This window comes from Cydia fagiglandana, chromosome 21 (genome assembly GCF_963556715.1).
Source record: "Cydia fagiglandana chromosome 21, ilCydFagi1.1, whole genome shotgun sequence".
In the NCBI taxonomy this organism is placed as follows: domain Eukaryota; kingdom Metazoa; phylum Arthropoda; class Insecta; order Lepidoptera; family Tortricidae; genus Cydia; species Cydia fagiglandana.
Window position 1 is genome coordinate 10,273,241 of NC_085952.1, and position 19,811 is coordinate 10,293,051.

At 38.3% G+C, this 19,811-nt stretch overlaps 1 protein-coding gene across 1 annotated transcript in view; it reads right to left on the reverse strand.

The window, feature by feature from the left end:
* LOC134675273 (C-terminal-binding protein) overlaps window positions 1-19,811 on the reverse strand; it is a 107,436-nt gene that overhangs the window by 33,975 nt on the left and 53,650 nt on the right. Inside the window, exon 3 of the mRNA XM_063533493.1 lies at window positions 8,286-8,469. The gene's annotated coding sequence lies outside the window, so the exon portion shown is untranslated. The remainder of the gene's footprint in view (window positions 1-8,285; window positions 8,470-19,811) is intronic.

A 19,811-nucleotide genomic window follows, 5' to 3' on the forward strand; every position in this document is an offset into this window, starting at 1 on the left:
TTATTATATGATGTGTTGTGACACCCATTCACTGTACAAACAACCATCTTTCCTGTAGTTTTTGAATTTTAAACGGGAGGTGTACACATACCGATTTGACTTTGAGTACTGCGAGGGCCGTTCGAATACGATGATACGAGTGTGACGTGACGTCGCACTTGAAATCAGGGACCGTATAACCGGTTTTATTAAATACCTGTATATAAACTGTCAAACGAATACCGGTTAAAATGTTATACCTATATTCGAATTAGAGGTATTGCTGTCATTCCGTTTTTGTCTTTATCGCTAAACTACACTAATTGACATAATGAAATACCGGTATTCATTAATACCTCAATAATAACAGGTATTTAGTATACCGGTAATGGTTATCGTATTTAATACCGGTATTCATTGCACTTGATCAAAGAGTAACCAAAAACTTTGCGACAAGAGGTTAAAGTTGTTGTTAAGTCCTCATGCTAATATTGATCGCAGTACAAGCGAAATATTTCATAATTTAACCACGAGCGTAGCAAGTGGTTCGAAATTGCGACCGTTTCAAAGCACGAGGTTAATGAATGAATTAATGAAAAGAATTAACCCCAGAAAACATTTCCATATGAAATATGAGCGCCGCGCCGGCGCGCCGCCGCCGCCATCAAAATTTTCGCGCCGCCGCCGCCGCCAAAATTTTCGCGTCGCCGTGGCATCGGCGTGACCTTGTTAGATACTAGAGTCTGTCTAAGCTAACTTTGCACCGATTTGAACAGAACAAAGTGAGGGAGTGTTATTATAATATAAACGTCATATTTTCATAGAAATTTGACATTAACGATGATATTTACACACGTTGTCGTTGCAAATGCTATGCAGATTAGTTTGATCGGGAATTTATTGCTTTTATATAAGGTGCTAACAAATTACAGCTTGGCAAAAAAGAGTAGTAATTAAAAAGTGGCAACACTGTAGTGTCGTCCCGTTTTCTTATATAAATTGGTTTGAAAGGGACGACACTACAATGTTGCCACTTTTTAATTTCTACTCTTTTTTGCCAAGCTGTAGGTATCGATATTTTAAGAGATGGTACTTTATATAAAAACAGTTAACTTTAAATAGAAATCAAGAAAACTTTTCATATCATATTTTTGTTTTATTTACCGAACAAAAAAATAAATTAAAATTATATTAATAAAATTAATTAAAAATAATCATTACGTGCATTTAACCACATGAAGAAAAAATACATAGAGTGCTCATGCTCACTCCATACATCAGTTTTGGTACCAAAAATACTATTATTTTCGTAGTCAACATTAGTATCGAGTAACGGAATTATCAGTACTGCTACTTGACAATAGATGTTGCACCGACCGAAAAGTCTAATGCTCAACAACTTTCAGCGAATATTAAACAAGGATTAACTGGAACTTATTTTCAACTCCTTCTGCTTTAATATTAGTTGTAAATAGTTGTTCAATACAATTTTCGTGAGTCGCGACATTTGAGACATCTAGTATCAAGTAGCGGTACTGATAATTCCGCTACTCGATGCTAAATGTCAATTACGAAAATAATAGTCTTTTTGGTACCAAAACTGATGTATGGAGTGAGCACTCTATGCTTACTATATTTGTCTATGATTTAACTGACAAGATGTTTAACACTTTCTGTTTTGCCAACAATTGTTTGTGTTAAATGTCATTATCATCAACGTGTCATTTCATTTATCAACGTGAAGTGGCCAGTTAAAAAGAGGTCTCATTTAATTATCTCATTAACAGGGTGTTTTTACGTAGCAAATTTGTTTTCCAATTTTCTCAAAGAACATCATAAAACCTAAATGTTTCATACTTAAATATACTCCAGGAGTCGAGTATTATCAGCTGTAAAAATATTGGTAGCTAATTTGTTAGCACCTTATATTAAGTTCGGATATATAACTTTTTTGGCTAATATCTATTAGACTGCATGCTTTCTCTTGTCTATGCTTAAGCTAAACATGTGGCAGTAGTTAGCGATTCGGTGGCCAGGCAATGTCAATGAATAAGAAATAGGTGATATGGAGTCTAACCTAATACGTCTATTCCAGAACATATCCTCAACAATTGAATGTAAAGGTATGAGCACGATAGTTGAAGTCACGCACACAACAACAAAATCATGTACTTAATGACAGTGAGATTTTGAAATTAATATTCTTTTTAGGCTTCCGTATTTCGTACCAATATCAAGTTGATATCAACTGTAAAAAAGTTTCTTGAAGGTTTTTTTTATAGGCTTTTAATATCGTACGTTTAAGTCGCATTCACTCATTGATTCATTCATACTATTTTTGCGATTAGTAGGTACTCTGTGCGAGCAGTGTGTGTAATCATTCACCTCTCCTGGCGATACGTACATATAATAACTATTATATTTGACTATAGCTACCCGCACTGACTTCGCACGGATAACACAAAACCTTAACAAATTGTACACCTAAACTAAAGCTTCCTCAAAAATCTTTCTATTGATAGCTGAAATCCGCATGAAAATCAGTTGAGTAGGTTTTGAGTTCATCGTGAACATACATTCATATAGTTACAGACAGACGCGGCGGGAGACTTTGTTTTATAAGGTGTAGTGAATTAGTGATAAATTCAATTAACAGTAACCTCACAATATAAAGATGTTCATTGTGCTGCTTATCTACAGTTCATGGCATGAAAAACTTTTTTCCTACCATAATTCAATAAATAATCCTTGAAATTAAAAGGTTTGAATTCTCTTCGCATAAACCAAGTTTTCAAGGCTACGCCGCCGATTCGCCGCCACCGCCAACCAATTTTGACCGGCGAACCGTCGCCGGCTAAATGCCTATCGGGCGGCGCTAGACGTGCGCGCCGGTCGAAAATAATTGGGCAACGGCGCGCCACCAAAAAATCCACGGCGGCGGCGTGGAATTTTTCAACTTTTCAATATTAAGACGTATAATGAAAAGTCATGCTTAACCCTTAAATCGACAAGGGAAAAAAAGCTTAAAAAACTGTGTTAGTATCATTTTTTCGGTGTTATTATCTTATTAGGTATGTGGTTGTTTATTGTAGAAAAATCATGAAAAAAATCTATTTATAATAGTTTCGAAAAAAACATAGGTATGACAAATATGTTGGATGTTGCCAGGTTCGGTGTAAATAAAAAGATACGCTGCATAATGAAAAGACGTCTAGTATTTTGGACGTTGCCGAATATACAGTACTTTATATGCATAAGGTTTTTTTTGTCAATATCATGTTTTTTTTTTAAATTTATATAGAATAATTGCTTTTAATTACAAATACACTTACTGATAATGTCAACTTATGTTATGAACTAAAGTAAAACCTACTATTTTTATATTTTTCCAAAAAGTTTATAGCTCGTAGGTGGTAAAATTTTACCAGTCATTGGCGTCATTTTATTAACATTAAATCAAACTTAGCGGGGTATCGTAGGATGCAGCAACATCTGAACAATGGTATACAATAATGCATGTAATTTTATCAATATTTTCGTAAGAACTTTCTTAAATGAAATCGGGTCTGTCTCTTGATGTCTTGATGAACGCACAGGAAAAAAAATCCGTAATAATATTTTTTTATCTATTTGGTTCATTACGTTGTAATAAGACAAATAATGACTTAGTATGGTGTTGGTGCGACATAAAATAGTAGAAATTCAATTATATAACCAGAAAAATTCCGTAAGTACGTAATTATTGCCATTTTTAAGTAAGTATTTTACGTCAAAAATGTGAGAGTTACGTAGGAAGTGGCGCCCGCAATAATTTTCAACTATTTCTTATCGGACTATAACCTATTACATATTTTAACGCTGCATAATACTGTCTTATAAAAAAATATTCGGCGCGAATTTTAAACTACCGGCGGCGGCGGCGGCGCGCGTACTCCTTATGGCGGCGGCGCGCACGTCTAATCAGCGCTCATATATTTGAGATTATAAACTACATACATAATAAAATACAATTAAATCAACAATTAAAAAACAATTAAAAGAATCAAATGAACGCTATTAAAAATGTATTCGTCAAAATCATCACCTAACAGCTAATTTCACCAGCAACATGAAAACGGGCATTCTAAGATCCGAATCTTAAGTATTTACAACTTTACAAGCGGGCCGGACAACGTCCTTGACGAGTAGCGAAGGAACGAATCGTGGTACTACAACAACCGGTATTGGCACTTACTTATTACCGGTAATAGCTTTAGGAGTAAACTATCAAATAGTGGTATTTGTTGTCAATTGGCTAAACCGATAACACTATTGAATACCGGTATTCGAATACCTCTATTCGGAGCTTAAGTGATATAAATACCCAAATTCAAATTACACCGGTTATACCTCAATAATAACCTGTAGTCAGAATACCGGTAACGGTCCCTGCTTGAAATGGCTTCACTGGGGGTGTACGAACTATAGCGGAGGCAGTTATAAAGTTGACCCAAAAAATTTTTATTAAGCTATGAGCTTCATCACATATGTTCCTTGAGTAATTCTAAGCATTTCAAGCCTGGGAGGCAATAAGAAATGTGTGTCTACTCGGATTTGTAATGGATTCAAACTTTCAACCCCTTTTTAACCCTGTTAGGGGATGAATTTTACAAAACGCTGAAATTACTTTTCCTGTCTTTTAATAATATCCCCAAATACAAAGATTCAAGTCCCGCGTTCGAAAAATTTTTTGATATCCATACAAACTTTCAACCCCTTTTTCACCACCTTAGGGGATGAATTTTCAAAAACGCTGAAATTAGTTTTCTTGTATTTTAATAATATATCGTTTTACGAAGTTTCAAATTCCTAGCTTAAAATAAAACTTGAACCCCATACAAACTTTCATCCCCTTTTTAACCCCCTTAGGGGTTGAATTTCTCAAAATCGCTTCTTATCGCTTGTACACTTTATAAATGTAATCTAGTGTGCAAATTTCAACTTTCTATCTTTTGTAGTTTCGGCTCCGCGTAGCAAAAATCTCCAACCAAAATTTTCACCTTTTTACGTTTTTCTTGTAAAATTACTATGAAACTGAAAAAAACAAATATCAGCAATGAATTCTACGTCTTTGGTTTATACGAAAATGATACCAAACTTGCCCTAGTACCCACCAGGATCAGAATAGATTTTTTTAAAGATGACGGGTGGCGGCCGTCTTTGTACCCCACCCTCCCCCCCCCACTTCAGGCTAGAAATGCTTAGAATTACTCAAATATCAGATGTGATGAAGCTCATAGCTTAATAAAAATTTTTTGGGTCATGTATGGCAGCGTTACATAACTGATTCCAGTACTAGGAATCTATGCCTTATAAATCTATGTTTATTCGTAATTCCCAAAACACAGCCAACATCACAAACTGTTGTGACACGATCACGAATCTAAATTGCAAAAACGCCGTTCTATTTACACATCCAATTTCGTCCGTAGATTTAAAACAATCTGTATGATTGAATTGGAATCAGAATCGATTTGAATGCACGGACGCGCCGATCTGTTTCTACCACCTACCTATACTATTTATGTAAAATGTTGTCTCGATTGTGAGATTACGGTCATCATCATCATCATCATCATCATCTCAGCCATAAGACGTCCACTGCTGAACATAGGCCTCCCCCTTGGACCTCCATTCGTACCGGTTGGAAGCCACCCGCATCCAGCGTCTTCCGGCGGTTTTAAGATTACGGTCATTCTCAAAAAATATGTCTGCGGCCTAATTAACGCCACCCATATGAAGTGTCGTGGCAATTAGACTTGGAGATTCTTAACAAAGTAACAACTATGAATATCCGGTCATCGCTATAGTTAGCTTATTTGTTCTGCAATGCAAGGCAACAAAGTTGTGGTCGACGGGTGTTTATGTTGATCGGCGGGCAAATGATATGATTGTATGAAACAGCTTAGATCCAGCGTATTACGCGAAATGAAATTTAGACCAAGTTCAATGACGTATTGATTATATCTTAATGTTAATTTAATGGCGGAAACATTTACTAATGTGTGAGAGTCTTACCTTAAGAAAACGTCACATACAACTCTCTCCAAATTTTATTTCGCATACGTTAAGAGTGTTTTAAAAACGAAAATATCCGTATGTTGCGAGGGTGCACCAAACGCAAAATTATTTTGCTGCAATGAGAAACATACCGTTTTAAGAATTTGTCAGAGGTATCGGTGTCAGAATAGTACATTTCGATGCTAGTGCGGAAGGTATGTCATTACTTCACGAGTACCGAGATATCTTGCCACGAGCCGCAGGCGAGTGGCAAGACTCGGGACGAGTGAAGAATGACATTTCCGCACGTGTATCGAACGACGTTTTTTAATACAGTTGCGAAAAAATAAGAAAAACATTGTTAATCGTACACTAAACAAAAGTGGTAACAGTGACAGCTCGGTTAGACGTCGTCTTTAAGTATATTATATCTATGGGCGTTTGGCAGCTATTCCGTTCCATTCAGTCAACTTATTAAGAACGGAATTTTCAATATTGAATATTAAAAAATAAACGTGTTATAATGATGAAGAGGTAAGTAATTAAATATGAATATTTAATATTTTTCGTATTCTTACATTAACGGTAGGTTTTTATGCTGATTACGACGTTTAAAGGAAACTAATATTAACACTCATCAATAAGTAGTCGTGAATTGGAACAAGTATAAATTTAAAAAAATTGGAAAAGTAAAAAGCACTAGTTCGAGATAACCAACTTTCCGCACGCTAAACAGCTACGTAAAGTAGCACTTTTTGAGCAACTGTATTAAAAAGTTTATTTCAACCGGCAGGATGAGCCGTAAAAAAATATTGACTGTGAGCTCTGTAACTAGTAGGTATGTAACTATATGACAATATTCACAATGCACTGGTTTGCTTGTTATGCGATTTGTAATAACTGATAATAACAGTGTTGGGTGCACGTTGCACGTTGTACCCACAGAGCGTCGTAATCGTTGTATGTATGTAGGTCAAATGCTACGAGATAACGCGCGAGACGAGTAAAACGTAGTAAACATTTCTGCTTACTGCGTGTTATCTAGAGTAGGTACTTTATTATTATATTCTAGACGGGGTAAAGACGAGTGACTGTACTCTCAAAGGGAATGTTAGTATCACAGCCATTTTCACGGCACCAGTATAACTTAACGATTATTCTCTTAAAAAATAATATTTGGGTCCGTCGTTATTTTTATTTGGTTTGATTTGATCAACAAGAAACGTAATGACACAAAAGAGATAGGTACAGAAATCAATCTACATACAAAGCGCGCTCGAGCAACGCACACATAGACACTGCTCACGGACACGATATCTCGGACCAGTTGGGACCAGTGCGAGCGCGAGTGCCATCCGCTTGAGACACGCGTCTGTGAACTTTTTTGTGCAATAATGGAGAAACAAAACAAAAAGTTATTATAACTGTACAGTGGACGGTTGTTTAAATTCAACATTAACCGGTGAATTGTCGTTTTTTAAGCTACCAGTGGTTTCAGAGAGAATGCGTATGCGAATTTATTACATTGTACATGAGAATGCGAATTTATTACACTTTAAAATATAAGTAATAATCGTGCATTTCGCCAATCTCGAAATCATCGCAAGATATTTTCTGTGGCAAATTTGTAATATAACAATGACATTTAAAATTAAAATAGCTATTTGAGTTATTAATGTTATTATTAATTTATATTTCCATTCTTCCCGTTTCATCCTCAACAATAAATCAAACAACTAGATACCAGATACGATACGATAGATACGAGTGCCACTACCACGATAGTTTTTTGTGCATAAGTCATAGTTCGCAACAATCGCAACCCTAGAGCGACCGCCGAGCGTAGGTATGAAAAGTAAAGTACATACATGTGATTGACTTCTGTACTTATCTGTTTTGTGGTAATGAAGAGTTAGTGCTAGTAACTTAAAACTTAGTATGTCCGTCAAAATCGCGCCTGTGTGACGGAACCTTTTAAGGGGGCCACTGATTAACAGTCCGCCGAACGGTATCGACCTGTCAGTTAGAACAAAATTTTGACAGTTCCGAACAACTGACAGGCCGATATCGTCTGGCGGACTGTTAATCAGTGGGCCCCTTTACGTTTAACAGTAGGTGCAAAATAATAGCAACCGCACAGGCAAGGGTAGCGTAGAGAGAGCAGCATAGCGGCTAATAGTGATTATGTTGTAACATGAAAACTCGAGCGCTCTGGCGTCGCTACCGCTGCCAATACGCTTGCCGTGGATGTAGCCAAGAGAACTCACCAGCGCTGCTCTTGTAGCGTAGTCAGTCCGTGATCACCGCTCCATCGGCGCACCGGCATTGACCCGCCGCCAGCGTCGGCGCCACGTCCCGACCGCCGACACGGATGCACTCACACAACACTACACTCACTGCACTAGAGCATGCGGCGTACACGTCCGCAACACAACCACTGAGCACAGACACCTGGAACAATCAAATAATCCGGTTAGTATGCGTACTGCATCTTTGGTATATGACAAAAACAACAAAGTTTATCACATAGGCTAGGAGATGGCGCCTGATGCCCTCAAAGAACATTTAAACTAAATCCTAAGGTCATAAGGTCGCCGTTAGACCGAATCCGTTTACGTCCTTGTGCTGTAAAAGATCCACGCGGTTGCAATCGCAATATTATTAACGCGGCAGCGTGCGAGCGAGCGCCAGTAATTTTTTACGGCCCATAAACAACGGAACGAACTCGGCGACATTGTCGTCGAATGTGACAACATTCGGCTGTTTAGCTCCCGCGCTAGTTACAAAAATCAACTTTATAAACCAATAATAAGGTTGTTTATCGGATCTCGCTGAAGAAGTAGATACGATGCTGAGGAAGTTAGACGTGTATTTGAGCGAGACTGTACGCGTGACAGGTACGTCAAGTGTTGCGTTGTACTGCGCTCGAGGAAGTTGCGAAGTTGAAATCTCGGTTTACGCTCGCCCGCGCGCTCTAATGCGACATTGTTGTGGAGTTGCTGTTGGATTTAATTTAGAATATATGTCACTACCGGCATAACATACACCATAAACATAACGAATTTACTCTCTTCCGTCGTTATGCTAGAGGTGAAAGCTATGAAGATCATGGTCATACCCCCGCAGAACTTATGTAAGAGTTCGTAAACAAAAATTAAAATGGAATCGCAGGCAAAAGCTGTATTATCCTCATAAACATTTGACCTAGTCAACTAAAAATTTAACCTATTAAATTAACACCTTCGGTGCCGGGCGCCCCGTTTTAAGTAAAAAATTAAAACACATACGTGTTCTTGGCAGTGAATGTCTTAAGTCACATTTAAAAATATTTCATCCAACAATATACTAGCATAAATGCCGGAAAGGGAAAAAGATGGAGGAGGCTTTTACCCTCAAGGGATCACACATCGTGAAAATATAATAGAAGAGGAGTCAATTTTATAACGGACGTGCGAGAAATAAAGCTTAAATAATAATATAAATGGTACTTCAGACAGAACATGGCCGTGACCTTCAAACTTGCTCGTTTCTTACAAGTGATATGCCCACGCAAAAGTTGTAATGTATTTGCTACTTACTACTTCTTGAAAAGGCCCCAGCCCGAGTATTCCCCTGTGAATCGAACGTCTGTTTAGATGGGTATTATGAATACCACTTTGTTTTGAATGACATATAAAATACCCAAGTGAATAGGCAAAATTACGTCTTCAAAGACAAAGTGAGCTCAACAGTCACAAAAGTTGAAATGAGAAACCAAACTGCGGAGTAAGTTATTCGGGGCGCTTTTGATCGAAGTTTAATAAACGCACTTGGCGAGTTTGCGAGGAAATGGAATAGGAACTGTTTGGAATATTTTGAAATACATAAACTTCGGAGTTTCCAACTCTAAACGATTATACGGCCAATACTTATCGTTTACAATGATGATATGATATGAATGACACCCTTATCTGTTCACTTAACTCTTTGGCTTCAACTATCATTCCGCCTAAATCAATTTTGCTGATTCATCTACGGGGTGCCTCAAATGCCCGAAAACCGTATTATTGTCAAATTCAATCGCATAATAAGATCAAATCGTCGTACCGATAGCGTGCCATATTTTATGTACGTATCTGTCTGTAGTTATTGTCACGACCGTGAGCGTTCCCACTAATCCGCAATGGCCGGTCGTATACTACTCGTATTGATCCGTCCGATGCGTACGTTGCAGGCTAGTTGGTGTGGTATACAACAAGTAACACCGAACTAACACTATTTCTATCTAAATTAAAAAGACTTCACGTCACAAAAGACAAAAAAATAGTCCACTTCACTATTATGCTTATTCTTTTTATAAGCAGCCAAAAAATGTAATAGGTAGAAATTTACATTAAAATATAGACCTAGCAAAAAAAGTGCTTGGAACTCTCGAGTTGATTGACAAAAATAAGCAAAGCTTTTGATGCCGTCCATAAATAAAAGATAAAATGCTGAACTACTTACTGAAAACGTTTTGATTGACAAACAATATAGGAGAAAGCCGCAAGCCTCCGTTCAAATCAATGGTGTCATGAAAAACGTCTACGACTAAACTACTTATCTGAATAATGCCTGCTAAAGGCCGAGAGGCTAGAGGGAGGGATACCCTTAGCGACGAAGGGCTATAGAACAATGCAGCCACTACCACAAATGGGGCGCAAACTTTTAATTGAAAGCGCCATTGATCGCGTCCGGGAAACAGAAACACACCCTATACCATTCACCTCTATAAAACGACACATTCGCAATAGTGCCGTTTACTTTATATGTAAGCCTTTATAGTTTGTGTAACCCATGAATGAGTTATAAGGGTTATAACACTTATAGGTAACTTATCGGGGAAACTCAATCAAGAGGTATACCAATATATGATGTTATGGGTTAGTTAACAGGAAATGCCCATATATACAATGTTTTCTTGGTTTGTATAACATGGATAGGGTTAACCATTCCTTGTCTGTACAAGGGGAAGGGGCTATTATTGAAACTATAATCGCTGATTGTGAATATTGTGATTACGTATTCTACCCTGGAGCGGTATTGATTGGTCCAAAGGGAAACTTTTAATTGAACGGACTGTTGGTCGCAGTCCGCATCCGAATCCGTGGCCGACTGCCTAGGTGGAATTACATGATTACTCATCTTAGTAGTTCACTTAACCACTTTTTATTGTTTTATTTAAGTGGAATTTTCATTTAATGTGATGACATGCACAGATTCGTCTATAATAAGTTAGTGGACTAATAGAAGGATTACACAGTGACAATAATTGATACTGTAGACATCTCGCACAGCGATGCAAATGAGTGGATTGTTAGTAATGACACTATTTCACTGTCTGGAAAACCCTGAATGTATATTCGCGTCTGCTGTAAATTCAAGATCTCAAACAACAGGGCATAATATAGACGAGCTCACTTATACAAGTTTGCCGCGTTCGGCGAGCGTTTGGAACGAGTCATTTTGTTACGGTACGGGAGTGGCGTAAAATACTTAGACCAGCATGTTTATAGGCTCCTTTGCTTCGAAGATCTAGCAGGCTAGCGACAAACCGCCACGGCAATTATAACGCACGTACCGTAATGTGATTAAGCAGATAGCTACCCCGCCCGAAGGCAAAAGGCACTAAGAGTGCGTGTATCAAACGAGGTTACCACTTTTCCCACTTAGCGGTAGTGCTGCGGTTCTGTCCCCGACGGGCTTCGGAATAAAACAAGATTTACACTTAAATTAAAGCCGGTTTCGCAAACGAGATCCGGCGATGGGAACGATAATTGTGCATTGTTGCCGTTTATAGCTACAAGGTTTAAAAAAAAACATTCTGTCATTAAAACTTTAAAACGTCCAATGACATCCTTATTATAACCTCTTACAACATTAAATAATAATAATCCAAGAACTACATACTAAGGGCCCTGTAGGGCTAAGATGGTCGCCTTTTTATCATTTGTCACCATGCTTGTCACGTTCTTAACAAGTATGAAAGTGCGAAAGTGACGCATGACATTACAGTTGATAAAAATGCGACCATGATATCCGTGCCGGAGAGGCTGTTTGCGACATAAAGACAACAGCACGAATGTAGTCGATGTCGATTGTCAATACCAATAATTTGTCTCAAAATGATGTCAACAAGTCCAACGATCCACTGTAACAACAACTCTTAAGGAAGCCTCAGTTAACAACTGCAACACAATTAAACGTTCGTTGCAACAAAATTTACAATGGGGTCAACAATAGTAACAATTATTTTAGGTTCACATTCAAAGCCATTCTATGCTGTAGTTCGTACGCCGCTATTATAAATAGGTACACGAAAAATGTTTACCTCACAATGACCCAAAATAGAAGCCGCCCTAAAGCTGTTTGCGACATAAAGACAACAGCACGAAATTAAGGAGGCAATCGTTAAAATCAATAAAACCGACCCTCCGAACGGTGTCAACAAGCGAAACGATTGACTGTAACGGCCCTTGAGCATAATCGAACCGTCGCGTAATAGCGGTGTACTGACAGACGAGCAACACATTAAACAGTAGACCTTCGGTGCAACAACATTTTGAAATAACCCGTAAAATAGGTGAAATGCAGTACTAACCTTATTGGGTTAAAATTCAACAGCAGTCTCTTCGTACACGCAAAATCGGCCCGCAATAACCCTAAAATAAAAGTCGCCCTGAAGCTGTTTGAGACATGAAATTAGTCGGAGCCAATCGTGGAAATCAATAAGAGCGGCCCCTCAGAACGGTGTCAACAAGCCCCGCGATTGACTGTAACAGCCGTGAGCATAATCAAACCATCGCGTAAGTCTCGAGCGCTTCCTCCAAACGTACTCAATTCTTTAATCCCCCGATCGACATTCAACTCTCCCCAGCTCTTGTGTTCAGTACCCTCTAGTGTTGGGAACGATTCGAGTTCTTAAGTTTCGATTTTGTAGAATAGGGGATTGGTGAACTTGTAACTTGCGGATTTGAGTTCGTTCGTTCACTTGTAAACCATTCGTGTGTTTTTAAATGTGTTAGACGCGATAACTGGTCACTTTTTTGACTAACTAATTAAAAAATCTAGGAAGATAGGCCTATTTTGTGACAATTGCCACATATGTTCGATTGCTTTCCTTATATAAAACTCGAGTTTTCTAATAAACTACATATTCCCTACACAAGTGTTTTATAGATTAGATTCGCAAATGGGATCAAATAATGCATAATCCACGCAGATAATGATTTCAATGTCACACTTGTATATCACTTGTATAGCAAGAATCTTGTTACACTAAAAAATTTTTTAACTATATCTCGAGCAGAAAATCATATTCTAATGGCATAACTCGAGACTTGGATTATTACAGTTTTACGCTAAATACAATCCCAACGTAATAAGTCGTATTAAGTTCCAAGTTGTAAGATAAACGACTCCCGGAACCCGACCCTTTTCCAACACTATCCCCCGCCCCAAATCGCCAACTCGGCAGATAGATGCGTGCAATTCCAAGAGCTATCAGTTTAATTAACGTTCGAAACGTTTTCTTATGGACTGCCGCTGCCCGTCCGTTTGGTTGCTCGATAGCAATAACTTGTTATTACCTTAGGGTCTTCGAACTATCGATTACATGCCGGCTGTGCGGCCAAACGATCGTTATTACGGATAGAGTTGTTATTGTCTGTCGCAAAAGGCACGGCGTTAGTTACGGTTAGGTCTCGGTCCTCGGTGGAAAAGGAAAAGAGTGGGTATTAAAGGAGAAATTAATTGGAGCTATAGTTTCAAGGCTTTGAAAGCGGTTTCCGATCCATTACTACGATTCCGGAGCGCCAAAGCCCTTTCACCAATGATATAGGGGCGCTCTGCAACCGCAGAGCATTAGACTCGATCGTATCGTTTGAGACTCCGGTCATTTCGAGCGCACTGCGTCTAATCGTTCTGGCTGTAGCACTAATGGCTGTTGACAGTCCTTTGCGTATAGGCATATCTGACGCAACTCTAACGACAAAACGGTTAGAACCTAGTACATACAAATAGGAGGTGCATTATCTAACCCAGTGCGCTATATTTACTTGATATCCTCATTTGTAAGACCTCCTGTTTGCTCAAACTCTCATGAGGACAAGTAATATGCTAGCAAAGAACCAGAGAAGACGACATACCTGGCCATGTTTGGTTCCGTTTACCTCGTCAATTTTGGTAAAACATGACCGGTCCCACGGGCGACACTCATGGAGTTTAATTGTACATAGGTATGTCTATATTCGAACGTTGTTCCACCGACGCAGCGCAAACCTTGTAATTTACGAGCGGCGGATAATCTTGACTGACAAGCGATCCCATCGCGACAATATTGATTGCTCTCGTAATCCTTGTACACGTAGTGTCGTTTGCATACAATGTTAGCCTAGAATGTTGGATATCGGATAATTAATCATAGTAACGGGCGATATTAATTGATAAACTAGCCATGGCTGACCTTTGGAACTCTTCGGACGATAACTTTGGTAAATTATAAATATTTATTTATCAAGTTGGTCCGTAGTTGTAGAGTTGTATAGCTGAAGCATATTGCAGAGACCGTGTTTGAGAAGTAATCTTTATTAACTCTCCGAAAATATATTTATACAATAATAATTTAGCCTATATATTCGACAAAAATATCAGTAGGTTAGGAATAAGTACGTAGTGAGATTAGTTACGTTAGAGATTTGATACGTCAAATTGCTTACCTATTCTATAATCGGTTTCTTCTTCTACATAGCCTCAACTCAACTTTTGAAGGTGTTTGATTTCTTACTTGTTCTCCTCTATTTGCACGTCTCTGGAATTTATCTGATGTAACCAATATTCCTTTCTTTTCGTACCATAAAGTGTTTACTTACTGATTTAACCTTGAGAATACTCAAATAATCCCTCAAAGTTGACCCACGCCGGTAGGTTTGCATGTGACAATTTTCCTTGTCTAGTTATGAGGCAATTTTCTAGCTATTAGCTGACAAGTAAATGTCAAGTTAGTAGCACATGTATCAGAAGTAGGATCCACGTGTAACGCCCACACGACTCTCAAGATCCACAACACTTGAACTGACTTGCGTTGTGATTCTTGTTGAAGGAAGTAATAAACACAGGAACTTGTTTTGTAAGTAATTTACTTAAGCAAATGTGAGGTGTTTGGTTAAGTTGTAATTTCAAAAGTAGGGTTATATCATAGCGTAATTCCTAATATTCTTATGTGAAATTGGTAAGAGCTGGAAAATAAATCATAAATAAACTAGATGGCCGGGTGGACAAAGCTACTTATGACATGATACCATATAAACATTAAATTTTCAGCCATTAAAAAATTCTCCTCCGACGTTCAAATCTCGACACAAAACTGCTCGGCTCCTCAAAGTTAGGTTTAGAGATTTTTATTTAATCATAAGAACAATACAGTTCACTAAACATGGGTTTTCTTAAAATTAAACATATGTAGCATGTTTGTTCGCTAGAGATTTATAAATATTACAGTTCACGCATGCTAGGCTAGCGGCTTCACTGTTTTTTCGCCTAGTAAACTAAGGCCCACTTGCACCATCCCACTAACCCGGGATTAAGCGGTTAAGCCGTTAAACCAGTGTCAAATTGTACCGGTAACCATGGTAATTCCTGGTTTAACCAGTTAACCCCGGGTTAGTGAAATGGCGCAAGTGGGCCTAAGTGTTTGAAGAGAGTCTACTTTATATAAATCTTGTGCTTATGAGCTCTCCGAGATTGTTATTCAAGGAAGGCAGTAATAAACACCGCAACTTGTTATTTATCGCATCGGACAAGTCTTGTTTACGCGGTTGTTTGTGTACGAAACTTTAGCCGCAGCGGGGAGCCCAGTTTCTTCTGCCTACAGTTATGTAACCATCGCTCCATAAATTAGTGACGTCGAGAATTGTGTATGTAATTACGGAATTAGTGGAAACTAACGAAAACAAACATCACCAATTGACCACACCTTCACGCAACTGAACTGAATTGAATTTGATAAAGAAATGTCAATATAGTTCTACGAAAGCTAAATATGATAAAACGACTAAGCATGAAAATAGGTAAACTTTAATTACAACTATATTGTTAGAAAATTGTATGTATCTATGAGAATATCACAGAATTCACAGAAGATTACATCGCGCTCTCGTAATGAAATTTTATATAATCGGTTGTTAAACTTGTTAATGATAGGTTAAATTATTACTGTAAGCAAACACGACGACTAGTTTCACGTGGCAGTTTATGTCTTCCAACTTTATATCACAAACAGGGGTGCAAAGACAAATGTAAAACGTATTAAATCTGCGAGGTATTAAGACAGTTAAGACACATGTGCTTTGACTGTGCCGTGTAATATCGCGAGTAAACTGCACGGCGCAGTCCTTATTTACACAGCTAGAACTTGTGCTCCGGAGTAGTATGTGCTAACACCTGGAAGCGTAATAACGCTAATGCTATAAGAGCTATAGACTGGCACTGAAGGCTCTGATTGTGTACTTTATGTCCGAAGGGTAAACGATTGGGGGCGAACGGAATGTAAGAAAAATAGCAATGCCGCTGCAACGAGCGTAAAACAATGTAGTGTCATTAGATTATCTTATTTAAAATCTGTGTGCGGCAAACGCATTGCGGTTATCGTATAAAACAACCACGCGCTTCAAAGTTAAAGATCTTTTCGGCCATATTCTCTGATTTGTCATCTTGCTACTTCAAGTTTTCAAGTTCAAATATACTTTATTCATGTAGGCCTAGCAACAAGCACTTATGAATTGTAAGTAATGCCATTGCAGCCGTTCCAAGGCTAAAAATTTTAAAAATGGCGAAACAGTAACAGCACTCGTTCCCGTATCGCCTGCCATATCCAGCGGCCCTACATCCCCAGAAGCGAACTGCAGACTGGTGGCAAACTCGGCAACTTTCCCCTGCGCGGCGGACAGAACTTCTGACGTGTCATAATCTTGCTACTCGCGATGCCGATGCGGAGCTTGTACGCGTAATTGACTTTTAGTTGTGAATAATGTGGTGGCGTCCATGTTATGAATACGAGGGCGTTTTAAACTCATTATCTTTTTAGAGGATCACTTTCTCAGGTTTACAAGTATCTTTGTTTGCAATTTGTCACGCCCCAGACGCTTGATTAAGTTTGGACACAATTTATTATAATGTACCTAAGCTGTTACTTGTTCTATATTATGTCTTATTCTTCGGTTTTTCTGTTCCTCTTTTAATTGGATAAAAAAGTATAAGACAACACTCAATCAAATAAGAATAGATTTCATAAATTGCCACTTTCTGGACCGATTGTTTCAATTCTAATTTAAACGGGTCTTTTGCTTCAAATACCCATTATTTCAGGTATTGTTCAAAGAAACTCCTGATGTTAATTTTAACATTATCGAAAAGGTCAGATCACATTACAATATGTAGATCAAACGTAAAGCCGTCGTAAGGCCTCACAATACTAAGAAATACAGAATTTCTATTCAACCAAACGGCTTTCCAGACTTATAAGTATTCAAGCGTTGTATAAGACACAATGTGAACAAAGACAATTCGCGGCGTGCCGTCGCCATCTGTCGAACAATCGCACGTTGTAGAATACATTACGGGCCGTTACGCCATCATGCGATCCATTTGGCTAAGTGCGGGAGTGCCCGTTCGATTCCCGCAGTGGCTCCGAGATGTTTATAGGACGTTTATCTCGTGATGGTGTGTTTACACAGGATACGCTGAATAGCCACCTCAAACGGACCACTTCATACGTCCGCAATATAAACATAAAAACTAGAATAAAAAAGATGATTACGATGGTGAAGCGTCGGCTTCTAGACAGGTTTTTTGTATGCTTCTAAAAATAGTTACATGAGAAGTTTTTTCAACGGTATCTAATTTGCTAGAACAACTGTGTAAAGACAGCGTTGAAAAAACACAGCTTCAAACTCCGCCGGCAAACATCCGACTCCCGCGTGCAAAATTAACCATAATCCTTACAAAATAGAGAACAATCCTCATTTAAAGACATTAAGAGAGAGGGCCTCGGAAAGTTATAATGAAATTCACGAGCAATAAAACTTCCCTTTTGACTAACCCCCAGATATACATTCGCGTCAAGTTGCGAAGCGGCCAGACGACTCCCGAACTTAGACAAAGAGACTAACTTCCATTAAATCTTTTGCAACTAAGTTTCCCGTCCCCGCCTGACTCTTGTACTTACCACCTACATATAATATAGGTCTAGCGCGCACCCCGAGGCACGGTTGCAACTTCGGCAAATTTCATACTTTCCGTTATTAGTGATAGGTTCTCCGAGGCATTTATCATGATAATTACTTGGAAAGAGCGGGTCTAGAATCATTTAATATGCACAGCTAGCTATGAGAAATGTTATGGGTGCTATAAATGCAGACGGTTTATGGTTCGCTTTGCATATTTTTATAGCATGTTTATCTTTCCTTCATATGAGTAAGCCCGCGAGTTTCGTGAATAATTTATAGGCAACTAGTAACAGAGTAAAACTTAGCACTCGGAAGTATATAAATCTAGTAATGCGGTTATATACGAGTCCTCCTGGCGACAACTTTCAGGGTCAGGAGCGGAAAAGTTTCTCGGCAAGGGAAAGACAAATTTAACAAGAAACGTGTTTCACATTATTCATATCGAACAGTTTTGCTGTGGTTGTTTGATATCATGTACGATGCCGCCGCTTTTATCAAGCTGTCACGTATGCCAAATTATTACTGTCGATTGCTATATTATCATTTATCAAATACCTAACTGAAATAGGCAATAAATGCCAATGAAACAAGATTATGAAATGCAAGTGCCTTTGTGTATTTATCTGAAATAGTGAAATATGTAATCATTTACTAGCATTTACTACGCTGATCTACAATTGTATTATGTAAAGTATTGCAAATCAATTCACGTCCATACCAGCTATCGGAATTATTCGGAATGACGTAAATATTGCATGCAGTTTTGTATAATACAATAAGTATTTCATTCAATACAACAAGAGTGATTATTTATCAGTAAGCGACGCAAGCGTTAATAGTTTAATAGCAACGACCATAAAAATCAAGGAAACATATACACCTACCTGATCTATCAAGAAAATATTTCCGAATGTACTAAAAGCGACTCCACAAATGTCAAATTAAAATGGCGGTGATATCAAACGACATTCCCCAAGATCCCCAACATCAAGCTGAAAAACGTTAAACTCGGAACGCATGCAAAGTAATTAGAAAATGTTCACGTTAACCAAATAGCAGCGTGCACGTGCATGCAAACCGCAGGCGACGGCCATAAGCAGAGTAAGTAGATAAGTTGGTTAAAACCGGAGATGGGTGTAACATGTTTTTGACGGATTAGTTCAAAGTTCCGTGTTCCCGTAAGCTGGAGAACTAGCGGCGAACTAGCAAGTTGCCGTGCGCGCAACTACGTGTATTAAAATTGCATTATAACAATGCTGTAGAATTAAATTGCCTCGACGTGAGAGCCGTGTCGTGTGAATTATTCTATGACGCAACGGCGGCGTCAAACAGTTAGGTGTGGACATATTAATTGGCTCTCACTTTTCAATACCTATTAATTACTAACTTAATTATTGCTTACAATTAAGGACGAAAAGGGTTACCATATTTTATAACGCGTATCGTAAGTTACTCGCACACATTCTTTGTAAACTCAGTCATCGCCATGAAAGAGACATAGGTTTAGATATTAATCATCGGTTTTTTTATACGGAAAAATTTCCTTGAACA